Source organism: Primulina tabacum, chromosome 7 (genome assembly GCF_025594145.1).
Source record: "Primulina tabacum isolate GXHZ01 chromosome 7, ASM2559414v2, whole genome shotgun sequence".
NCBI lineage: Eukaryota > Viridiplantae > Streptophyta > Magnoliopsida > Lamiales > Gesneriaceae > Primulina > Primulina tabacum.
Window position 1 is genome coordinate 20,655,131 of NC_134556.1, and position 23,042 is coordinate 20,678,172.

Here is a 23,042-nt window from a genome sequence, read left to right on the forward strand (position 1 = left end):
GACTCTCGGCCGCAGCTTCCACTTGGGAGTGTGGCTTCGGTTTCGAGCTAGGGGTCAAGTCAGTTGGTTCCATGGGTCCAAGAGGGTTCCTGGAGGGGCTGGTCAGGGTTCGACTCGGTGTGGTTTGAGCTTGGCTTGTGGAAACGTGAGTGTGGCTCGAGGGTAGGCTCGTCTGAGAGCTTAGGGTTTTCTCATTTGAAAATAAATCGAAACATGGCTCACGGGGGTCGAGTCATGGTTCACGAGGGCTAAAATAATATAAAAAGTAAGTTTTGAATTTATGAATTTTATATTAAATTTTGAAATTTTTCAGGATTAAAACGCATTAAAAACGATTAATTAATGAATAATTAAAAGCCTAGTATTTAAGCTAAATAAAATTATGAGAAAATTCATGTAAGCTTAAATAATTATTTGGGACATGTTAGAGTATATGAAATTAAGAAAAAGTCAAAAACGTGGAATTTTATGTCTAGGGGCAAAACGGTAATTTTACACCCGAAAATTAGTTAACGTCATGGCAGTGTCCTGAATGCTGTTTTATATGCTAATATGATTATTTTAAATTTTTATGAATTTTTATATGTTAAATTATGATTTTTAAATGTTTAATCATTTTTATGATTTAATATTGACATTTAAAAGATATGTTGCATGCTTGATTTAAAAGAAAAATGATATTATATGCATGTTTTTATTAAGTGAAGGAAATATGAAATGTTGAAGGACGTGAAAGGGTTGTGACTAATACGATGATATGTTGGAGATATCGTCGGGGTTATGGTCTCAGTGGGAGCCCAACGACTGTGTTTCCATGGATACGAATACGTTAATAAATTAATATGTTGGCCAATGCTTAGTTGACGGGTGAGAGTGTCGCTGATGTCCCCGCCGCCCAGTTCTGTGGTTTTATATAGATGAATCCATCGCCCAATACGAATACAAATACGAGTCACAATCACGATCTGAATTCAACAAACAAGAATATGAATATGAAAATGTTTATGATGAATATGAATATGAATATGTTGATATGAAGATGCTTATGAAAATGTTTATGTTTAATGTTTATGCATTATTATGAAAATATTATTTTAAGTGCAAGTATTTTTCACTGTTGTATGTGATTTGTATACATATTACGTTGTTATAAAAATTATGGTGTGTTGAGTCTTTAGACTCACTAGATGTGGGGACCCGGACGCTAATCATCTTCTTAATCATCTTTGAGATTTAATTATCAATTAAGATAAACAGGGTCTAAAAATTTTTCTTTTTAAAATATAAGTGCGGAACGTAATGGAATTTAACTAATATACATCTCAGTATAAAAGTACAATAATGTACAACAATTATTCAAACTAGTCTAAGGTTCAACTACTAATTTCCAGTACTAAACCAAGTCTACATCCAAGTCCGGAATCACCACTCTAATCTCGATCTCTCATCATCCTCTTGACCCTGATCCTGTCCCACCTGTTGTCATGCACACATACAAACAAGACAACAGCCGGATACTCCGGTGAGAATAAATCCCAGTATAAATAAAGTATACATGCAGTTAACTAAATTAACATAAGAGCATGAATGATATCTTATCACATGTAGCATAATCAAACAACATGTATCAATACCAATCTGTAAATAATATCTGAATCGTAATCTACGAAACATAAATCAATACACATATGTAAATCAAGTTCTAGTCTCGATATCTAAGACGACTCATCTCTCATTCTAATCTAGGGATCCTGATCTAATTTAGACTTTGGTATGCTGTATCGAATGTCTACAATAGACGTCGATCTACATCTAAGCTCATCGATACACCGTAAGTCTGGAGTCTACGCGGTTCTGACAAAGACTCGGCGGTTCTGCCCTAGCTAGGCTGATCTGCCCTAGACAAAAACTCTGGCTCTGCTATAATTCAATAGACTAAACATATCAATCTGATAATCTGCAAATATCAATGCAATAAAGTAAAGTATGTAATTTTAGGAAACTCAGGTCAAACCTAACTCGAGTTGTGCAATCCCGAATCAACATTTATTTATACCTTTATCTTCTCGGTCCGACGAAGACGAAGTATTGAAGTCAACTCTGTCCATATCCAATCTGATAATGACAATCGAATAGATACAATATCAGTACATGACTCAGTTCAATGCAATAAAGTAAAGTATGTGATTTTAGGAAACTCAAGTCAAACCTAACTCGAGTTGTGCAATCCCGAATCAACATTTATTTATACCTTTATCTTCTCGGTCCGACGAAGACGAAGTATTGAAGTCAACTCTGTCCATATCCAATCTGATAATGACAATCGAATAGATACAATATCAGTACATGACTCAGTTCAATGCAATAAAGTAAAGTATGTGATTTTAAGAAACTCAAGTCAAACCTAACTCGAGTTGTGCAATCCCGAATCAACATTTATTTATACCTTTATCTTCTCGGTCCGACGAAGACGAAGTATTGAAGTCAACTCTGTCCATATCCAATCTGATAATGACAATCGAATAGATACAATATCAGTACATATCAATCAACTGATCTTTCGATGGCATACCAATACAGTCTCGATAACCCCGTAAGTCCCAACATCACAGATATAATACTTGAACTCATAATCACTATCGATATAACTCATAATTTCAACGATAATATAAATCTGATATCGATTCTCAATCAAATCGACTCCAAAATTCATAACAATTACATAACCAGTCCGTTTCTTAATCTGACTTTGATTCTATGATGTCCACTGTATCAGAAACACCATATATGATTCCTATTCAATTCTGATAACATCATAATTTCAAACGACATCAAAACGTAACAAAACTTACGCCCAATTGTAGCTGTCGTCGCTAGGAACTCGGTGCTGTACTTAGATTCAAAATCAGAAGGACGGATCACTCGTCAATCTCAAATCTCACGTCGAAGGAAATCTTCACTCTTTCTCCCTCGAAGCTTGCTCGGTTGGTGAATGAAGAATCAATTCATTTATATATATATATATCATCCACGTTGCATATAGAGACCAAATGTCAATTTTTCGTGATGCATGCCTGGCGCATATGCGCGCCCAAGTCCCGCGCATATGCGCCGAACGTTCTGTCCGAACTTACAGCAAGTCGCGCATATGCGCGACGTCCTTCCGCGCATGTGCGAGACATTCTCTGGACTCGAGTCTTACCGATACACCTCCTCGCGCATATGCGCGCCCTATCTCGCGCATATGCGCGAGGTCCTCTGCCTTCGCCATGAGCTGTTCGCGCATATGCTCGTCTTTTTTCACGCATGTGCACGCAAGGTTCTGTCTACCTCGCGCATGTGCGCCCATCACGTCGCGCATTTGCGCGAGGACTCTTTCTTGCTCCTCATTTTGATTTTCTTTCGTCTTTCCCGGTCTGATCCGTTCTGTCTATAATCATATCAATTATCACCAATAGATTATAATAATTATCGCTAAATCCTTTTAGATTAACCGGATAAATTTCTCGGGCCTTACATTTCTCCTCCTCTAAGATATGATTTCGTCCTCGAAATCACATGCAATCAAATCAGATAAAGAAATAATGTATAATAGAGGTTACTTCAGCAAATTCATTCTATCAAACCATTCTGATAAAATTACTTGCAAATACTGGCTATACAACATCCGTATATACCAATCAATAGCTCATACCAAATCCATATCATCAGCTGTTATCAAATCTGTTTATCCCAGTCAAGGATTTACTCAATCTTCGGCTTTAAATACCAATCGTCACTATCCGACGTCGGCATATTAAGTCGGTTCATTCGAAGCTGGTGTTCATCCTTTTCTGAATCAACTTCATTTTCTTTATAAGATTTCTGCTTTTGTCAAATTCAATCTCAGATATCACCGTAATATCATTCTCATTTAGCGGAAATCTGCAGTACTCACTGTACAATGTCTCGTCTGTAGCTATCTCAATACTCGTTTGATAGCTATCATTATACAATAATTCATAAAGTGACAAGACATCAGGTTACTAGTGCTAAAATCCAACACTACAGTTCCTGGATATCCTCCAGTATCTAGGTAGTTCGCTTCGACTATCCATCAATCTATAAACCATAGATACAATCATGCTATATATTCCGCCAAAAGCACAAAATCAAGCAAAATCACAATCTGATATACTCTACTTCGGCATTCTAGTTATTCTGACCACTTTTCTGACATCGATCTGTGTCATTTGGTCATGTTTGTACGTTATCTGGTATAACTAATAGATATAGATTGAACAATCTGTCAATCACAATCATATTACATCACAATCTGGAAAGTATTGCAGTGATCTCATTACGAAATTCATCGAAATATACTCCCCATGTCTAGTCAGAAATATACAAATTCTGTAATAAATCTTTTGATTTCTATCTTTCTGTTTTCATTTATTGGCAATTCAGACATTTCAGTACAATTCCTGCCAACATTTCCGTACAAATTCTATCATGACTGATTTAATCTGTCTATATCAAAACTATCTGTTCGAATTATCATATACTTTCTGTTACCTGAACGACTACTGAATCCATTTCTGTGCCCTTCTGACCCTATCTGTCATTTCCAATTCGAACTATTGGGTATAAACAATCAGTTAATAATAGAAATTAAAAAAAATACCTACCTGGTATTCGGTTCTGATTCTCGATATCAAATTCTGTTGTACAATTCTGAAACATTTGACATTACAAGATAATCATTCTCATACAGTAAAAAAAATCACATATCTGCCACTCTGATCGATGTTCTGCTCTGATTATCGAATTTAAGTTCTGAACATTCTGGTTAAATCTCTGAACTGCCGAAATTCTCGAATTCAGCTCTGATTCGGTTTGAATAATCTGTATATGATCTCAACGGTTCACAATGATCTGTATTAAATACTGCTATAAAATTTAACGATACTCAGGCAGACACAAAATAACAATCGTATAAGATAATCTGCCAACTCAGACCAAAATAAATTTCTGACAATTCTGACATTTCTGAAATTTACTGATATTTCTGCTATTTCTGATCTCTCTGATATCGGTATCATTCTCAGTCACTGATTCTGATCTCAATTGTGTCAAAATCAATCGGTATACTAACTTCAGATATCGCATATTCAGCATACAATCTGTTTCAAGCAGAATTCATATCTGAATAATTTCTGTATACAATAATTACAGTTTTCAGAGTATTCAATACAATCTTCAGATATTCGATTCAGTCAATCAGATGCTGCAAGTATATCAAAATATCATAGATACAACCAGCATGAAATCATCAGAATATCTCTGAACATACTGAAATATGCAAAAGAGAAACACTAAATCAGATGTAACTCCTGGTCGGTACTCTTCTACTGATCTTTTAATTCTTTCAATTCATTCAGTGTCATTCTGGACATTCAATATCATTCTGTACTGAATTCTAAAACAATAAACAGTACCTGATCTCAATTCAATTCTGAAATCTATCTTTCTGATATAAAGCAAATCTGAAATCTTATCTGGGCAAATATCAGCTAACTCGTACATCACTGGCAAATCTGCCAATGCTAGACTCAACTTCAGTACATCTACTGAATCCATAAGGATACCATCCGTTCCTTTCTGTATCGATCGATTCATAGGCAACACAGATATCAAAGGAATTCTGAATCTAGAATCTTTACCGTGAAATCTTTACTCATCAGCCATATCTGGTCTGAATCTTATATTCTCCTAAAAAGAATCTATAATAGTTCTGTACTTGTTCAGCATATTAGTATCAATAATGCAGTCAAATCAGAAAACACAAGTACATCATAATCTAACTCGATCTCATTCTTTTCTTACTGTAGTTTACTATATTTCACAGAAATCTCTGATATCAATATTTCCCCCAAAAGTAATGAATTTTATACTACAGTACAATCAAACCCAACAGATAGTGCATATCTCACTGCAATTCAGTCAAAGATAATCTTAGAGAATGCATTAGTATGTATCAATAACTATGCAATATAATTATAAAAGAACAGTACCTGCCACTATATCATCAAGTGTGCTTTGGGTCTGTTCCTCGATCACCACAACCAGATGGTCCAGCTCCCTGAAATCCGCGGGAACCTCTCTGTGGACAGACTCTCGCAAAATGTCCAGACTGTCGACAGATATGGCAACTACCAGTCACTCCCTGGCATTGCTCCGTGGAATGTCTCCCTCTGCAAATCCTGCAATACACTCCAGTATAACTTGGGCTGGAACCACTGGAGCTAGTTGAACCGCTCAGTCCGCTCCCTAACTTCTTGAATGGCTTCTTTCGAGCTTTCAGCAAATCTTGCTTTCCACTCGTACTGCCGCGATCAAATCGGAGAGGGGATTGCTGTGTCTGGGGTTGCATCGCACACACCCTTTTTAGTTGTCTAATCAGACTCGCCTCTGCTCTCTTCGCTTTACTCAAGGCATCAGCAAAATGGTAAGGTCGCTGCATGTTCATCAATGCAACTATCTCCGAGTTCAATCCTCTGATGAACTGATCCGCTACAGCTTCATCATTCCAATTATATTAGGAGCAAAACGCAGTAGAGTAGAGAATTTAGCAACATATTCTTCAATATCCAGTTGACCTTGTCTCAAATTCTCAAACTCTGCTTTCTTATCCTCTCAGTACGAAACTGAGAAAAATCTTCGATAAAATTCAGTTCTGAATATTTCCCACGAAATCACTGTACCTCTCTGTTCTAACATTCTTTTACTTGTAATCCACCAACTCCTGGAAGTCTCTCGTAACTGGTGGAATATCAGTTTAATTCTCTGCTCATCTGAATAATCAAGTAAATCAAACAGTATTTCTATGTCATCAAACCAGTTCTCACAATCTTCAGACGTCTCGATACCACTCAGAATCGGGGGCTGAAATAACTGAAACTCTTCCAACTGTATTTCCATATGAGTTTCTGATACATCTATCTATTTAGTCGAAGTACTACCCCTTTCTGGGATTCTCCGTGGAGGTATATCTGCTTATTAAAACCATTAGTACTCAAATACTACAAATCTGTTCCAATCTTTCTCTGATCATCTTACTGCTGATCAAGAATCAAATCTGATTCATACTCAATAATACATAATACCAATTAAAATCAGATAATCAGGTAACATGTACTTCAAAGCAGTAAAGCATAATGTCATGCTAGCATACGCAATGTCAATCAACATTAAAATAATTCTCATGCTAGCAATCACATGCAAGGAAAGAAAACTCAATCTACCCCGCTCAATCTCTTCTATCTCAGTCTAAAGGATTTATCGCTCTGATACCACATGTTGTGGGGACCCGGACGCTAATCATCATCCTAATCATCTTTGGGATTTAATTTTCAATTAAGATAAACAGGGTCTAAAAATTTTTCTTTTTAAAATATAAGTGCGGAACGTAATGGAATTTAACTAATATACATCTCAGTATAAAAGTACAATAATGTACAACAATTATTCAAACTAGTCTAAGGTTCAACTACTAATTTCCAGTATTAAACCAAGTCTACATCCAAGTCCGAAATCACCACTCTAATCTCGATCTCTCATCATCCTCTTGACCCTGATCCTGCCCCACCTGTTGTCATGCACACATACAAACAAGACAACAGCCGGATACTCCGGTGAGAATAAATCCCAGTATAAATAATGTATACATGCAGTTAACTAAATTAACATAAGAGCATGAATTATATCTTATCACATGTAGCATAATCAAACAACATGTATCAATACCAATCTGTAAATAATATCTGAATCGTAATCTACGAAACATAAATCAATACACATCTGTAAATCAAGTTCTAGTCTCGATATCTAAGACGACTCATCTCTCATTCTAATCTAGGGATCCTGATCTAATTTAGACTTTGGTATGCTGTATCGAATGTCTACAATAGACGTCGATCTACATCTAAGCTCATCGATACACCGTAAGTCTGGAGTCTACGCGGTTCTGACAAAGACTCGGCGGTTCTGCCCTAGACAAAAACTCTGGCTCTGCTATAATTCAATAGACTAAACATATCAATCTGATAATCTGCAAATATCAATGCAATAAAGTAAAGTATGTGATTTTAGGAAACTCAAGTCAAACCTAACTCGAGTTGTGCAATCCCGAATCAACATTTATTTATACCTTTATCTTCTCGGTCAGACGAAGACGAAGTATTGAAGTCAACTCTGTCCATATCCAATCTGATAATGACAATCGAATAGATACAATATCAGTACATGACTCAGTTCAAAACCTGTTCTGATTAATACTCAAATCAAAACATAATCGGATCAATGCCACTCGACATATGATACTACAATACCATCTCAACCAATAACGAGTCTGATTAATATCAATCAACTGATGTTTCGACGGCATACCAATACAGTCTCGATAACCCCGTAAGTCCAAACATCAAAGATATAATACCTGAACTCATAATCACTATCGATATAACTCATAATTTCAACGATAATATAAATCTGATATCGATTCTCAATCAAATCGACTCCAAAATTCATAACAATTACATAACCAGTCCGTTTCTTAATCTGACTTTAATTCTATGATGTCCACTGTATCAGAAACACCATATATGATTCCTATTCAATTCTGATAACATCATAATTTCAAACGACATCAAAACGCAACAAAACATACGCCCAATTGTAGCTGTCGTCGCTAGGAACTCGGTGCTGTACTTAGATTCAAAATCAGAAGGACGTATCACTCGTCAATCTCAAATCTCACGTCGAAGGAAAACCTCACTCTTTCTCCCTCGAAGCTTGCTCGGTTGCTGAATGAAGAATCACTTCATTTATATATATATATATATATATCATCCACGTTGCATATAGAGACCAAATGTCAATTTTTCGTGATGCATGCCTGGCGCATATGCGCGCCCAAGTCCCGCGCATATGCGCCGAACGTTCTGTCCGAACTTACAGCAAGTCGCGCATATGTGCGACGTCCTTCCGCGCATGTGCGCAACGTCCTTCCGCGCATGTGCACGACATTCTTGGACTCGAGTCTTACCGATACACCTCCTAGCGCATATGCATGCCCTATCTCGCGCATATGCACGCCCTATCTCGCGCATATGCGCGAGGTCCTCTGCCTTCGCCATGAGCTGCTCGCGCATATGCGCGTCTTTCTTCGCGCATGTGCGCGCAAGGTTCTGTCTACATCGCGCATGTGCGCCCATCACGTCGCGCATGTGCGCGAGGACTCTTTCTTGCTCCTCATTTGATTTTCTTTCACCTTTCCGGTCTGATCCGTTCCGTCTATAATCATATCAATTATCACCAATAGATTATAATAATTATCACCAAATCCTTTTAGATTAACCGGATAAATTTCTCGGGCCTTGCACTAGATGTGATGGATGCAGATGACATTGATAATTATGATGTTGGAGGTCTTGATGGTTGACCTTGCTGGACTGACGGTGTAGATAACCCGAGGACCAGCGCTTCTATTTTCTGCATTTATGATTTATGTTTATGTTTATGTTAGAAGATTTTTACTCTTTTTTATTTATGTTTTGATGGGTTTTTGCGAGGTTTACTATGAGCTATACTATAAAGCCCAAATTCACTACACGTAAAACACATGCGTCTATTTAAATTATTTATTTAAGTTTAAATCGATTTTAGAGATGCATTATTTATTTAGTTTGCATTATTTTTAAATTATTTATGTTTAGGGGATGCACATTAAAATATTCTCTTGAGTTTTATGTTTCAGGCGATTATTCGTGGTGAGATCGAGGAAAAGAGACCGGCGACGAGTTTGGCGAATTTAAAATGTGGTATTTTATTTTAAGTTAGGATTTGGAGCATTTTAAATGATTTATTTAGTATTTTTAGCATTTTAAAAGACTAATTTAATTTATTAGGCGATTTTAAGATTTTAAACTTTTAAAGTCTAGCACATATGTACTTTATTTTAATTAGGGGATTTTTAGTAAAGTTAGTGTTTGATTAACATTTAATTAGTTGTTAATTTTTAATTAAGAAAAATTTTATCGCCTAATTACCTAAAACTCACACACACACTTTCTCACGCACTCATTCAGGATCACACACACTCTCTCTTACACCCCTTCATTTTTCATTGTTTCATTTCATATTTTGAAAGAAAATTTAAGGTTCTAAGAACCAAGAGCAGCCGCCCCCTCCCTCTCCAATTTTCCAGAAATCCTTCATTGATTCTTAGCATAGAAATCTTGCCACGTTCGTCTCGGGTCAACACTCGCATCCTTCCTGCTTCGGTATTGTCGTTTCGGTAACTTTAAAAATCAAAAGGCATGTATAATCTTTTGTTTCTGAATCGATATCGTCATATTATGTGTTGTGATGTTTATTATGTGTAAAAATCCATGTATGTTGTGAAAAGTTTGAGCAAAAACGTTTGGGTTGAATTTTGGATCAACAATTTTAGATCTAAAAACGTGTCTGCTGTCATTTCGATTCCTGTGTAAATTCGATCGATTTTCTAGAAAACCTTTCAACATATAAAACGTAGTTCGTTTTGATACAAACGAGTAAGTTATGAATCTTTTCGTGGGACTGCTCAAACTGTAATATTCTGAAAATACGTTCCTGACGTGTTCTTGAAGTTTTATTGTTGCAGGCTTAGTTGGAAACCGACGGGTGATCGCTGCTGTGCTTAGGTATATTAAGTATGTTGTGGGTTCAATTTTTGGTGCTTTGTTTCGTGTTGATAGGCACTTGGTTGCATTAGAAGTCGTAGGAAAAGCTTTGGTGTCAAAATATCGTGTTCACGGGTGTGTTGCGTTGTTTGTGATGCGTCGTTGTTTTGGGGCGTTGTGTGAGTTTGTATAATTGCAATAGCGTCCTAGGGTGAGTTTCGTTGCATCGGTTCTAGTCGTTTGTGAGAAGGGCCTAAAACTCCTTTCTTGAAAATTTGCGGAAAATTAAAATTTTTCTTTTTAAAAGAACTTAAATGGCCTCATACATAAAATCACTGGTGAATCAAGTTCAATATTTCAAAATATTGCAGCGGAAGAAAATTAAAGTTTTGCCAACAACAACGATTTAAAAATATCCAACGACTGATAAAAATTGTTTGCGGAATAACAACTGCTGCACTGAGGTCCTCGGGTGCCACCTACTGCCGACCCAAGCTGGCTCATTGGTCCCCACCCTCGGCCCTGGCCTCAACAGTACCTACAACAATCAAGTCTAGTGAGCCTAAAGACTCAGCATGCATATATCGCAGGTAACGAGTAAAAATCTGAATTTAAAATATGCATGTGATAAAATATCCTGTCCTGAGGCATACTGAAAATAATCTGTACTGAGCAATTATAATACGTGCATAACTGAACTGGAAGTCACTGTAAAAATATTTGCTCCTTGGAGCCTGTACTGAAATAACTGATAAAATTTTCTGTTGAGATTATGTTTTACGCCTGTGGCCACTGCACTAAGCTGAACTGATCGGTAACTGGCTACCGGGGAGGCTGAAACTGAACTGAGCTGGCCGGTCACTGGCGACCGGGTGGTACCATACTGAACTGATCGGTCACTGGCGACCGTATAAAATAACACTCCCACATAGTGAATGAACCACAAGCCATATCGCATAAATCTCAAAATAATCATTTTCTATTTAATGCACGTAAAATAATTAACTGGCATAATGAAAATGTCCCGTAATTTTACCAACTGGATTGGATTGGATCGTTCCCAGGCTCGCTGCAACCTAACTGTGCCATGAAAAATATGCAATAGCTTAAACTTGACCAACTATGCAATTTACGTTCAAAAGATGCGACTATGACGCCTAATAACTTCGCATTTAATCATGACTCCGAGCCAACCTGAACCGACACTGAACCGACGTATAGTCATGATTAAAATACGCTGAAAAATCATAAAATAATGTTCCTAAAATGATAGGGTCGAAATCGAGGTGGAATGGAGGCCAAAACACGAAACGCTCTTTCGAGAGTCAATTTGGCACATTGCACCGTAAATTCTCGTACGACCTCAAAAATGATCCAAATGACAAACGGTCAAAAACATGACCTTCCTAACTCAATGAGGCACTGTCCAGTCCAAGGCCATGGGCTAAAAGCCAACCAAGAACTCAAACGACGCTTCTGAACAGCAGCATACTTGCTGTCAAAAAAATACAGCAGCTGCGCACTACAAGACTTGCATTGGTTTCGAGACTATCGGCCATTAGGGGCGTGAACCACCGACCAGAGACTCTTACCAACATCCCAAGGAATGATTTGAACCATGGCTAAGGGCCCTAGGCCAGCCACAATCCGCATCACACCAAATCTCAACCGAAGGGTCCAACCGAGAGCAACGTGTATGCGTGTGTAGTGTTTATGCTATGATCGATGTCTTGCGTCGTTCCAGTGGCCATTTGATTGACCATGACATGATCTAGACATCTAGGAGCATGATATGAACCGTGGCTAAGGGCCATAGGCCAACCAAGATCCACACCAAGCCACAAAAGAAACGAACCATATGCTGAAAAATGGAAGGGCCGAATGGGGAAAGGGGCTGTTCTTGTTGATTATTTAAAAACCGATGAGCCATGGACCAAGCCACCAAAAGGGCAACTTAGTCACGTCTTAGACATGCTAGGGAAGTGATCCAACCATGGCTATAGGCCCTTGGGGCAGCCAAGATCAGATCCAACCCCTAGACAAGAAACTGAATTTTCGAACCACATTTTTCTGCACCTAAGGGACTTGCTGTCATTCTGAATTTCCAGCAAGCATGGGGCTGGTTTGAATGGACCAAAATGGTCCTAATGCATCCTACTACATGTATATAAGCCGCCTTGGGAGCCTGGAGTCGATCCAATACCTGAAACTCACAAACCAAAAGAAATCGTGAAGCTTGTCATGAAAGGGCCGAAATTCTGCATGTGTGTTCCCAAAATATTTTGACATGTATCTCGGTTTTTGCTTGCTAAAACATGATCATGTACTGAAAAATAAATGATAATATGACTTGATTGAGGTTTGAAAGAAATCTAGACATGCCTGGTTTCGTTTCGAAAGAAAACGAACGAAACGACGACGACGCGGCACGGAGGAGGTGGAGCGCTTCTCTTGTTTACCTTTCTTGCCCTCGATTTTTCTTCCCTTGCTTCCTACTGAATTCCCACGGTTTTCCTCTCTCAAAAACACTCTGAATTTCGTGACTAAGGGAGGGGGAATGATGGTTAGGAGGGTGAGGGAAGTGGGTGCAAGATATAAGGAAAGAATCAAGACCAAGTCTTCTCATTTTTGAATTTTGAATTATGGTTTGATATCAAATGAGTTGGTGGATGCTTCTAGGAGGTAGTGGCCGAAATTTTGCTTATTTTCTAGTCTAGGATATGTCCATTAATTAATTAAATTGTGCTCCCAAAAATCCTAGAATTATCCTACTAATTACATGCAAAGAATTGGTCAAAGTTGATGAGTTGGAAAATGAATCTTCTAGCACTAAGGGTGGCCGAAAAATGCATGATAAAATAAAGGAAAATGTTGATTATCTAGTCAACTAATAATTCTTGAAAGCCTTACTAATCCTTTAAATAATTTAGTGAGCTAACCCCTTAATTAAATAACTTAAATGAGTTCATTTCTTAATCACCTCAAATAATTAAATTAAATCCTCAAACCTCCCTTACTAGCTTAAATGAACTTACTTGCTAGCTAAATTAACTTATGGAAATATTTCTCGAAATCTTAAATTCTATCTCAAAACTCCAACTCCGGTCCGGCCTCACTGAAATAACTGAAATGCTAAAAATCAAACTACTGAACTGAAATAATAAAATAATTAACTTCAAACAAATGCATTTAAAATAATCATGCAATGAAGTCAATTAAATTTAAAAATCTAGAATTATGCGTGGCTTATACGTCTACTGATATACGGGTTCTACAATCCTTCCCCCCTTAAATAAATTTCGTCCTCGAAATTAGAACTCACCGAATAACTCAGGGTATCGACTTCTCATCTCCGGCTCAAACTCCCACGTAGCTTCCTCCTCTGAATGGTTGAGCCATTTGACTTTGACTCGCTTAACAAGCTTGTTCCGAAGTTTCTTCTCCTGCCTGTCTAGGATCTGCACGGGTCTCTCCTCATAAGATAAGTTCGGAGTAAGCTGCAACGGCTCGAAATTCAGCACATGCGAAGGATTTGCCATATACTTCCTCAGCATGGAGACGTGAAAGACATTGTGTACTCCGGCCAGATTCGGCGGAAGAGCCACACGATACGCTAGCGTCCCAACTCTGTCGAGGAACTCAAACGGTCCAATGAATCTCGGACTGAGCTTCCCTTTCTTGCCAAATCTCATGACACCCTTCATAGGTGCCACTTTCACGAAGACATGATCGCCCACTGCAAACTCTAACTCTCTCCTCCGCTGATCGGCATAACTCTTCTGTCGGCTCTGAGCAGTCCTCATTCTATCATGGATCTTGACTACTACATCTGCTGCCTGCGGAACAATCTCTGGACCCAACTCTGCTCTCTCTCCTACTTCATCCCAATGAACAAGAGATCTACACTTGTGGCCATACAGCGCTTCATACGGAGCCATACCTATGGACGACTGGAAACTGTTGTTATAGGTGAACTCTACCAATGGTAAGTTCGACTCCCAACTCCCAGAGAAATCAATGACGCAAGCACGGAGAAGATCCTCTAAGATCTGAATAACTCGCTCCGACTGTCCGTCTGTCTGCGGATGGAAAGCTGTGCTAAACAGCAACTTCGTACCCAAAGTCGAATGCAAACTCTTCCAAAACGAGGAAGTGAATCTGGGATCTCTGTCGGATACGATAGAAACTGGAATACCGTGGAGTCGGACTATCTCTCGGATATACAGCTCTGCATACTGAACCATGGTGAAAGTCGTCTTAATAGGCAAGAAGTGCGCTGATTTGGTAAGACGATCTACAATCACCCAGATAGCATTCGATCCTCTGGCTGACCTCGGCAATCCGGTCACAAAGTCCATGGTAATGTTCTCCCACTTCCACTCGGGAATAGGAAGTGGCTTGAGCAAACCTGCTGGTCTCTGATGCTCGGCCTTCACTAACTGGCAAGTCAGGCACTCGGATACAAAACGCCTAATGTCCTTCTTCATCCCTGGCCACCAATACAATAGCTGCAGATCTTTGTACATCTTCGTACTCCCAGGGTGAATGGAGTACGGGGACGTATGGGCCTCTGATAAGATGTCTGCTCGGATAGAATCACTGCTAGGAACCCATATCCTATCTCGGTATCTCACAATACCGTCGCTGACTGTATACAAAACACTGCCCTTGGCTTCATCTCTCTTCTTCCACTGTGCCAACTGCTCATCTGCTGCCTGACCGCTGCGAATACGGTCAATAAGAGAGGACTGGATAGTCAAGATAGATAAACGAGGAACTCTACCTCGAGGATAAGTCTCAAGATCAAACCTCTGCATCTCGATCTGAAGAGGTTTCTGAATCGTCAAATGAGCCATCACTGCGACTTTCCTGCTCAAAGCATCCGCAACTACATTAGCTTTACCCGGGTGGTAGCTAATGTCACAATCGTAGTCTTTCACAAGCTCCAACCAACGCCTCTGACGCATGTTCAGCTCCTTCTGCGTAAAGAAATACTTGAGGCTCTTATGGTCGGTAAAGATCTGACACTTCTCTCCATACAGATAGTGCCTCCAAATCTTCAAAGCAAAAACTACGGCCGCTAACTCCAGATCATGGGTAGGGTAATTCTTCTCGTGGATTTTCAGCTGTCGAGAAGCATACGCTATCACTCTCCCATGCTGCATCAAAACTGCACCTAAACCAAGCTTCGAAGCATCGGTATAAAGGACAAACTCGCCGGGCCCTGATGGCATGGCCAAAACTGGTGCTGAAATAAGAGCTTGCTTCAAAGTATCGAAGCTCTTCTGACACTCCTCGCTCCACACAAACTTCACATTTTTCTTTGTCAGTGCTGTGAGTGGAACGGTGATAGAGGAGAATCCCTGGATGAATTTCCTGTAATATCCTGCTAGCCCAAGAAAACTGCGGATCTCTGATGCATTCTGAGGCACAACCCAATCTCTGACTGCTACAACTTTCGCCGGGTCTACCTCAATGCCACTGCTAGAAACAATGTGGCCCAAGAACGCCACCTTCTCTAACCAGAATTCGCACTTACTGAACTTTGCAAATAGTTTATGTTTCTGCAATGTCTGCAACACTGTGGTCAGATGCCTGCTGTGCTCCTCCCGACTCTTGGAGTAGACGAGAATGTCATCTATGAACACTATCACAAACTGGTCGAGGTACGGCTGAAATACGCGATTCATTAGATCCATGAAGATCGCTGGCGCATTCGTCAGACCGAACGGCATCACAAGGAACTCGTAGTGACCATAACGAGTCCTGAAAGCTGTCTTCGAAACATCAGCACCTCTCACCCTCAATTGGTGATAACCCGAACGCAGATCTATCTTGGAGAAAATCGAAGCTCCCGGCAACTGGTCAAACAGATCCTCAATCCTCGGCAGTGGGTATTTATTCTTCACTGTAACCCTGTTCAACTCCCGGTAGTCAATGCAAAGCCTCATCGTGCCATCTTTCTTTTTCACAAATAAGACTGGCGCGCCCCATGGAGAAAAGCTCGGGCGAATGAACTCCTTGTCGAGAAGTTCCTGGATCTGCTTCTTAAGCTCTGCCATCTTTGTCGGTGCTAGACGGTACGGCGCTTTGGATATCGGAGCCGTACCTGGCATAAGCTCAATGGAAAACTCCACCTCTCTCTTTGGTGGCATACCAGAGACGTCTTCGGGAAAAACGTCTAAGAAATCTCTGACAACCGGAACATCTGAGGCTGACTGGCTGGGTTCCTCGGGGACAGATAAAAAGGTTGCTAGAAATGCCCGACACCCTCTATGCATGAGCTTCCTAGCCTGAACATAAGGAATAATGCGCGGTAAAGGAAAGTACCTGTCCGGCTCAAATAAGAACTGCTCCATTCCAGGCGGTCAGACAAGAACGGATCTCCGCTGGAAGTCTATCAACACTCTGTTCCTCAATAGCCAGTCCATCCCTAGGATGATGTCAAATTCCGGCATCGGTAGCACAATCAGATCCGCATAAACAAGATTACCGTGCAGCTCAAGGTCTATATCTCGGATAACATTGGTAGCTGCCATCTCCTCGCCTGACGGCAACACTACTGAAAAGGCTGTATCTAGCCCAATGGTCTGGATCTTGAGAAAGTTTGCAAAGATCTCCGAAATAAACGAGTGAGTGGCCCCTGAATCTATCAAGGCCTTTGTAGCGGAACCAGATATAAAAATTCTCCCTGAAAGAGCGGAGCTCTAAGTTGAATCCCACTACAAGATCTAAACTTATAGACATGCAAAGGTCTAGGTTCCTCTAGCTTAATTTCCCCGAAATAAATCTGAGTAGAGCATGCAATCCTATAACAGTTCTAAGTTCAAAATCTAAATCCCGATTCCCAAAATGCTGAAATTCAAATAATAACTTAAAGTTTAGAGGTACCTGTCAACAACATAGTCTCCGGGTTGGTTTCCGCGGCATGGAGAGCAAAAACTCTGCCTTGGGTAGGCAGATTCCTCTGAGGACACTGCAGCAACATGTGGTCTGGACTGCCACACTTAAAACACTTTCCTGAGCCAGCCATACATGCTCCAGGATGGCGACGTGAGCACCTGGGACAGACTGGGTGCTCCTGAGTCCTCGGGGCTGGGCGTCCCCGCTGCTGCTGCTGCTGCTGGCCTCGGTTCCTGGGCGGTCCATGAAAAGGCCTCTTATTCTGCTGCTGATGCTGATGAGGAGGAGGGCGGTGCGGTGCCTGGACTGGGCGCTTGCCCTGGCGATCCCTCTCGATATCCCGCAGATCCTGCTCTGCGGCTAAGGCCTTGGAGACGGCAACCTCATAAGTAGCAGGGTCAGATACCCTAACATCCCGGCGCAAGATCGGCCGTAAACCCACCAGGAAGTGCATCAGCTTGGCTTTGGCATCATTCGCTATCAGGGGCACAAAGTGACAGCCCCTCTCGAACTTACGGATAAACTCCGTAACCGACATATCCCCCTGTCTTAGACTCATGAACTCGGTGGTCAGCCTGGTGCGAACCTCCTCAGCAAAATACTTGGAGTAGAAAACCTCCGTAAAGCGGGTCCAAGAAAGTGTAGCCAATGTCAGGGCTACCGAAGCTCCTTCCCACCATAAGCGGGCGTCTCCAGTGAACAAGTAGGTGGCACATCGGACTCGGTCTGCGTCCCCCAGCTCCATAAAATCAAAAATAACCTCGAGGGATTTGATCCATCCCTCGGCAACCATGGGGTCAGATGCCCCAGAGAACTCCTTCGGGCGCATCTTCATGAATCGCTCATACACAGCCTCGGGCCCTGTCGGCCTGGCTGCGGCTGTGGCTACGGCTGCGGCATTGCCCCCCGCAAACTGTGCGAAGAACTGTGCCATCCCAGCTAACATCTGGGCACTCATGTCCGGTGGGGGCGGTGGAGGAGGTGGTAGGTCTCCCTCTGGTCTACGCTCCTCCCTGTCTTCTCGGCGAGGCTCCTCCTCTCTGTTGCGCTCTAAAATGCGTCTAGGGGGCATACTGTTCCAACATAACCCATACGTAACTAACATGCATAATTCCATAATTTATTTTAAATGGACACTGAAGTACTGAAAATCTGGAAGCATGCTGACAAAATAATTCATGCTTTAACTAAAATGCTGAACAAATGCTGAACTGAAAACTTACAGACCAAAGGCGTGGCTTCGTGAGCTTCTCGCGGTCAGTAGTAGTGAAACCCTATACAGAACCACCGCTCTGATACCAACTGAGAAGGCCCTCGAACTACTTGCTTGAAAATTTGCGGAAAATTAAAATTTTTCTTTTTAAAAGAACTTAAATGGCCTCATACATAAAATCACTGGTGAATCAAGTTCAATATTTCAAAATATTGCAGCGGAAGAAAATTAAAGTTTTGCCAACAACAACGATTTAAAAATATCCAACGACTGATAAAAATTGTTTGCGGAATAACAACTGCTGCACTGAGGTCCTCGGGTGCCACTACTGCCGACCCAAGCTGGCTCATTGGTCCCCACCCTCGGCCCTGGCCTCAACAGTACCTACAACAATCAAGTCTAGTGAGCCTAAAGACTCAGCATGCATATATCGCAGGTAACGAGTAAAAATCTGAATTTAAAATATGCATGTGATAAAATATCCTGTCCTGAGGCATACTGAAAATAATCTGTACTGAGCAATTATAATACGTGCATAACTGAACTGGAAGTCACTGTAAAAATATTTGCTCCTTGGAGCCTGTACTGAAATAACTGATAAAATTTTCTGTTGAGATTATGTTTTACGCCTGTGGCCACTGCACTAAGCTGAACTGATCGGTAACTGGCTACCGGGGAGGCTGAAACTGAACTGAGCTGGCCGGTCACTGGCGACCGGGTGGTACCATACTGAACTGATCGGTCACTGGCGACCGTATAAAATAACACTCCCACATAGTGAATGAACCACAAGCCATATTGCATAAATCTCAAAATAATCATTTTCTATTTAATGCACGTAAAATAATTAACTGGCATAATGAAAATGTCCCGTAATTTTACCAACTGGATTGGATTGGATCGTTCCCAGGCTCGCTGCAACCTAACTGTGCCATGAAAAATATGCAATAGCTTAAACTTGACCAACTATGCAATTTACGTTCAAAAGATGCGACTATGACGCCTAATAACTTCGCATTTAATCATGACTCCGAGCCAACCTGAACCGACACTGAACCGACGTATAGTCATGATTAAAATACGCTGAAAAATCATAAAATAATGTTCCTAAAATGATAGGGTCGAAATCTAGGTGGAATGGAGGCCAAAACACGAAACGCTCTTTCGAGAGTCAATTTGGCACATTGCACCGTAAATTCTCGTACGACCTCAAAAATGATCCAAATGACAAACGGTCAAAAACATGACCTTCCTAACTCAATGAGGCACTGTCCAGTCCAAGGCCATGGGCTAAAAGCCAACCAAGAACTCAAACGACGCTTCTGAACAGCAGCATACTTGCTGTCAAAAAATACAGCAGCTGCGCACTACAAGACTTGCATTGGTTTCGAGACTATCGGCCATTAGGGGCGTGAACCACCGACCAGAGACTCTTACCAACATCCCAAGGAATGATTTGAACCATGGCTAAGGGCCCTAGGCCAGCCACAATCCGCATCACACCAAATCTCAACCGAAGGGTCCAACCGAGAGCAACGTGTATGCGTGTGTAGTGTTTATGCTATGATCGATGTCTTGCGTCGTTCCAGTGGCCATTTGATTGACCATGGCACGATCTAGACATATAGGAGCATGATATGAACCGTGGCTAAGGGCCATAGGCCAACCAAGATCCACACCAAGCCACAAAAGAAACGAACCATATGCTGAAAAATGGAAGGGCCGAATGGGGAAAGGGGCTGTTCTTGTCGATTATTTAAAAACCGATGAGCCATGGACCAAGCCACCAAAAGGGCAACTTAGTCACGTCTTAGACATGCTAGGGAAGTGATCCAACCATGGCTATAGGCCCTTGGGGCAGCCAAGATCAGATCCAACCCCTAGACAAGAAACTGAATTTTCGAACCACATTTTTCTGCACCTAAGGGACTTGCTGTCATTCTGAATTTCCAGCAAGCATGGGGCTTGTTTGAATGGACCAAAATGGTCCTAATGCATCCTACTACATGTATATAAGCCGCCTTGGGAGCCTGGAGTCGATCCAATACCTGAAACTCACAAACCAAAAGAAATCGTGAAGCTTGTCATGAAAGGGCCGAAATTCTGCATGTGTGTTCCCAAAATATTTTGACATGTATCTCGGTTTTTGCTTGCTAAAACATGATCATGTACTAAAAAATAAATGATAATATGACTTGATTGAGGTTTGAAAGAAATCTAGACATGCCTGGTTTCGTTTCGAAAGAAAACGAACGAAACGACGACGACGCGGCACGGAGGAGGTGGAGCGCTTCTCTTGTTTACCTTTCTTGCTCTCGATTTTTCTTCCCTTGCTTCCTACTGAATTCCCACGGTTTTCCTCTCTCAAAAACACTCTGAATTTCGTGACTAAGGGAGGGGGAATGATGGTTAGGAGGGTGAGGGAAGTGGGTGCAAGATATAAGGAAAGAATCAAGACCAAGTCTTCTCATTTTTGAATTTTGAATTATGGTTTGATATCAAATGAGTTGGTGGATGCTTCTAGGAGGTAGTGGCCGAAATTTTGCTTATTTTCTAGTCTAGGATATGTCCATTAATTAATTAAATTGTGCTCCCAAAAATCCTAGAATTATCCTACTAATTACATGCAAAGAATTGGTCAAAGTTGATGAGTTGGAAAATGAATCTTCTAGCACTAAGGGTGGCCGAAAAATGCATGATAAAATAAAGGAAAATGTTGATTATCTAGTCAACTAATAATTCTTGAAAGCCTTACTAATCCTTTAAATAATTTAGTGAGCTAACCCCTTAATTAAATAACTTAAATGAGTTCATTTCTTAATCACCTCAAATAATTAAATTAAATCCTCAAACCTCCCTTACTAGCTTAAATGAACTTACTTGCTAGCTAAATTAACTTATGGAAATATTTCTCGAAATCTTAAATTCTATCTCAAAACTCCAACTCCGGTCCGGCCTCACTGAAATAACTGAAATGCTAAAAATCAAACTACTGAACTGAAATAATAAAATAATTAACTTCAAACAAATGCATTTAAAATAATCATGCAATGAAGTCAATTAAATTTAAAAATCTAGAATTATGCGTGGCTTATACGTCTACTGATATACGGGTTCTACAGTTTGAGCGTGAATTTTAAAATTGCATCAAAATGTGTTATTCTTGGGTTGGTTGTGCACAGGATTAGCGCTGCAGCGCTCACCAAGGAGCGCCGCAGCGCCCGTTCCACACAAGCCCGACGCCACGGCGCTGCCCTTGTGGCACCGCAGCGCCAGACCTGTGGCCTTGCTAGCGCCGTGGCGCTAGAGCCTAGCGCCTATGTTCTAGGCAGTACGATGATTAAAAGAGGGTCATGTCCCAAGTGATTTAGATTGTCATAAGAAATTTGTCATTTCGGGCTGTGAGTACGACTATTACGTCTAAGCTATGGGAAATTAAGTGCATGTAATCATGTTAATATGTGCAGCAGTGGCCCCATGCGAGATCCAATGAATCCCTCAACGCCATATAAGTATGTTCGACGTGCAAAGGAAGATGTTTTATTTTTGAGATATGCTAAATGTCTTGTGACCAATTGAATGGGTTTGGAAGTCGACGAACGTGGCCGAAGACCTCTCCACCCTGGTGAAGCATGACCGGGTTTAGATCAGGATTGGGAAGCGGTAGAGCATGACCAGGGACCAATCCATTCGGTAAAGCATGACCGGGGATCTCATGTATGTTGTTGTGGATTTTCCCTGCCAGGCCCAATATTTTGGTTTAATCTGATCAGGCAGATTTATGTATTGGGTCACTTGCTTTGAAACATATCTCTATACAAAATGATGAAGTTTATGCATGTTCAAGTATGTATGGTGCAAGCATGTTTACGAAAAGTTTTATGATGATGGCACGTCTACGTTTATGTTATTACGTTCAAGTTTTTGTATGTACGTTCTACTTTAAAGATGCATGTGGTTTTATTACATATTCTTTTTATCTCCAGTTTATAGATGTTGAGTCTTTAGACTCAGTAGACATGATCGATGCAGGTGAGGACGAGTATGAGGAGACGAGATTTGGGGACCAATGTTTTAAGATTTTATGCATGATGATTTTATTACTCTGATTTTCACGAGATTGCTTCACGTTGTTTGAACTAGTTATTTTTGCAAACTCTATTTGTAATCCTTTTTCTTGCAAATATTTTGGTTGAATGGTTTATCGTTATTCCATTTGAATG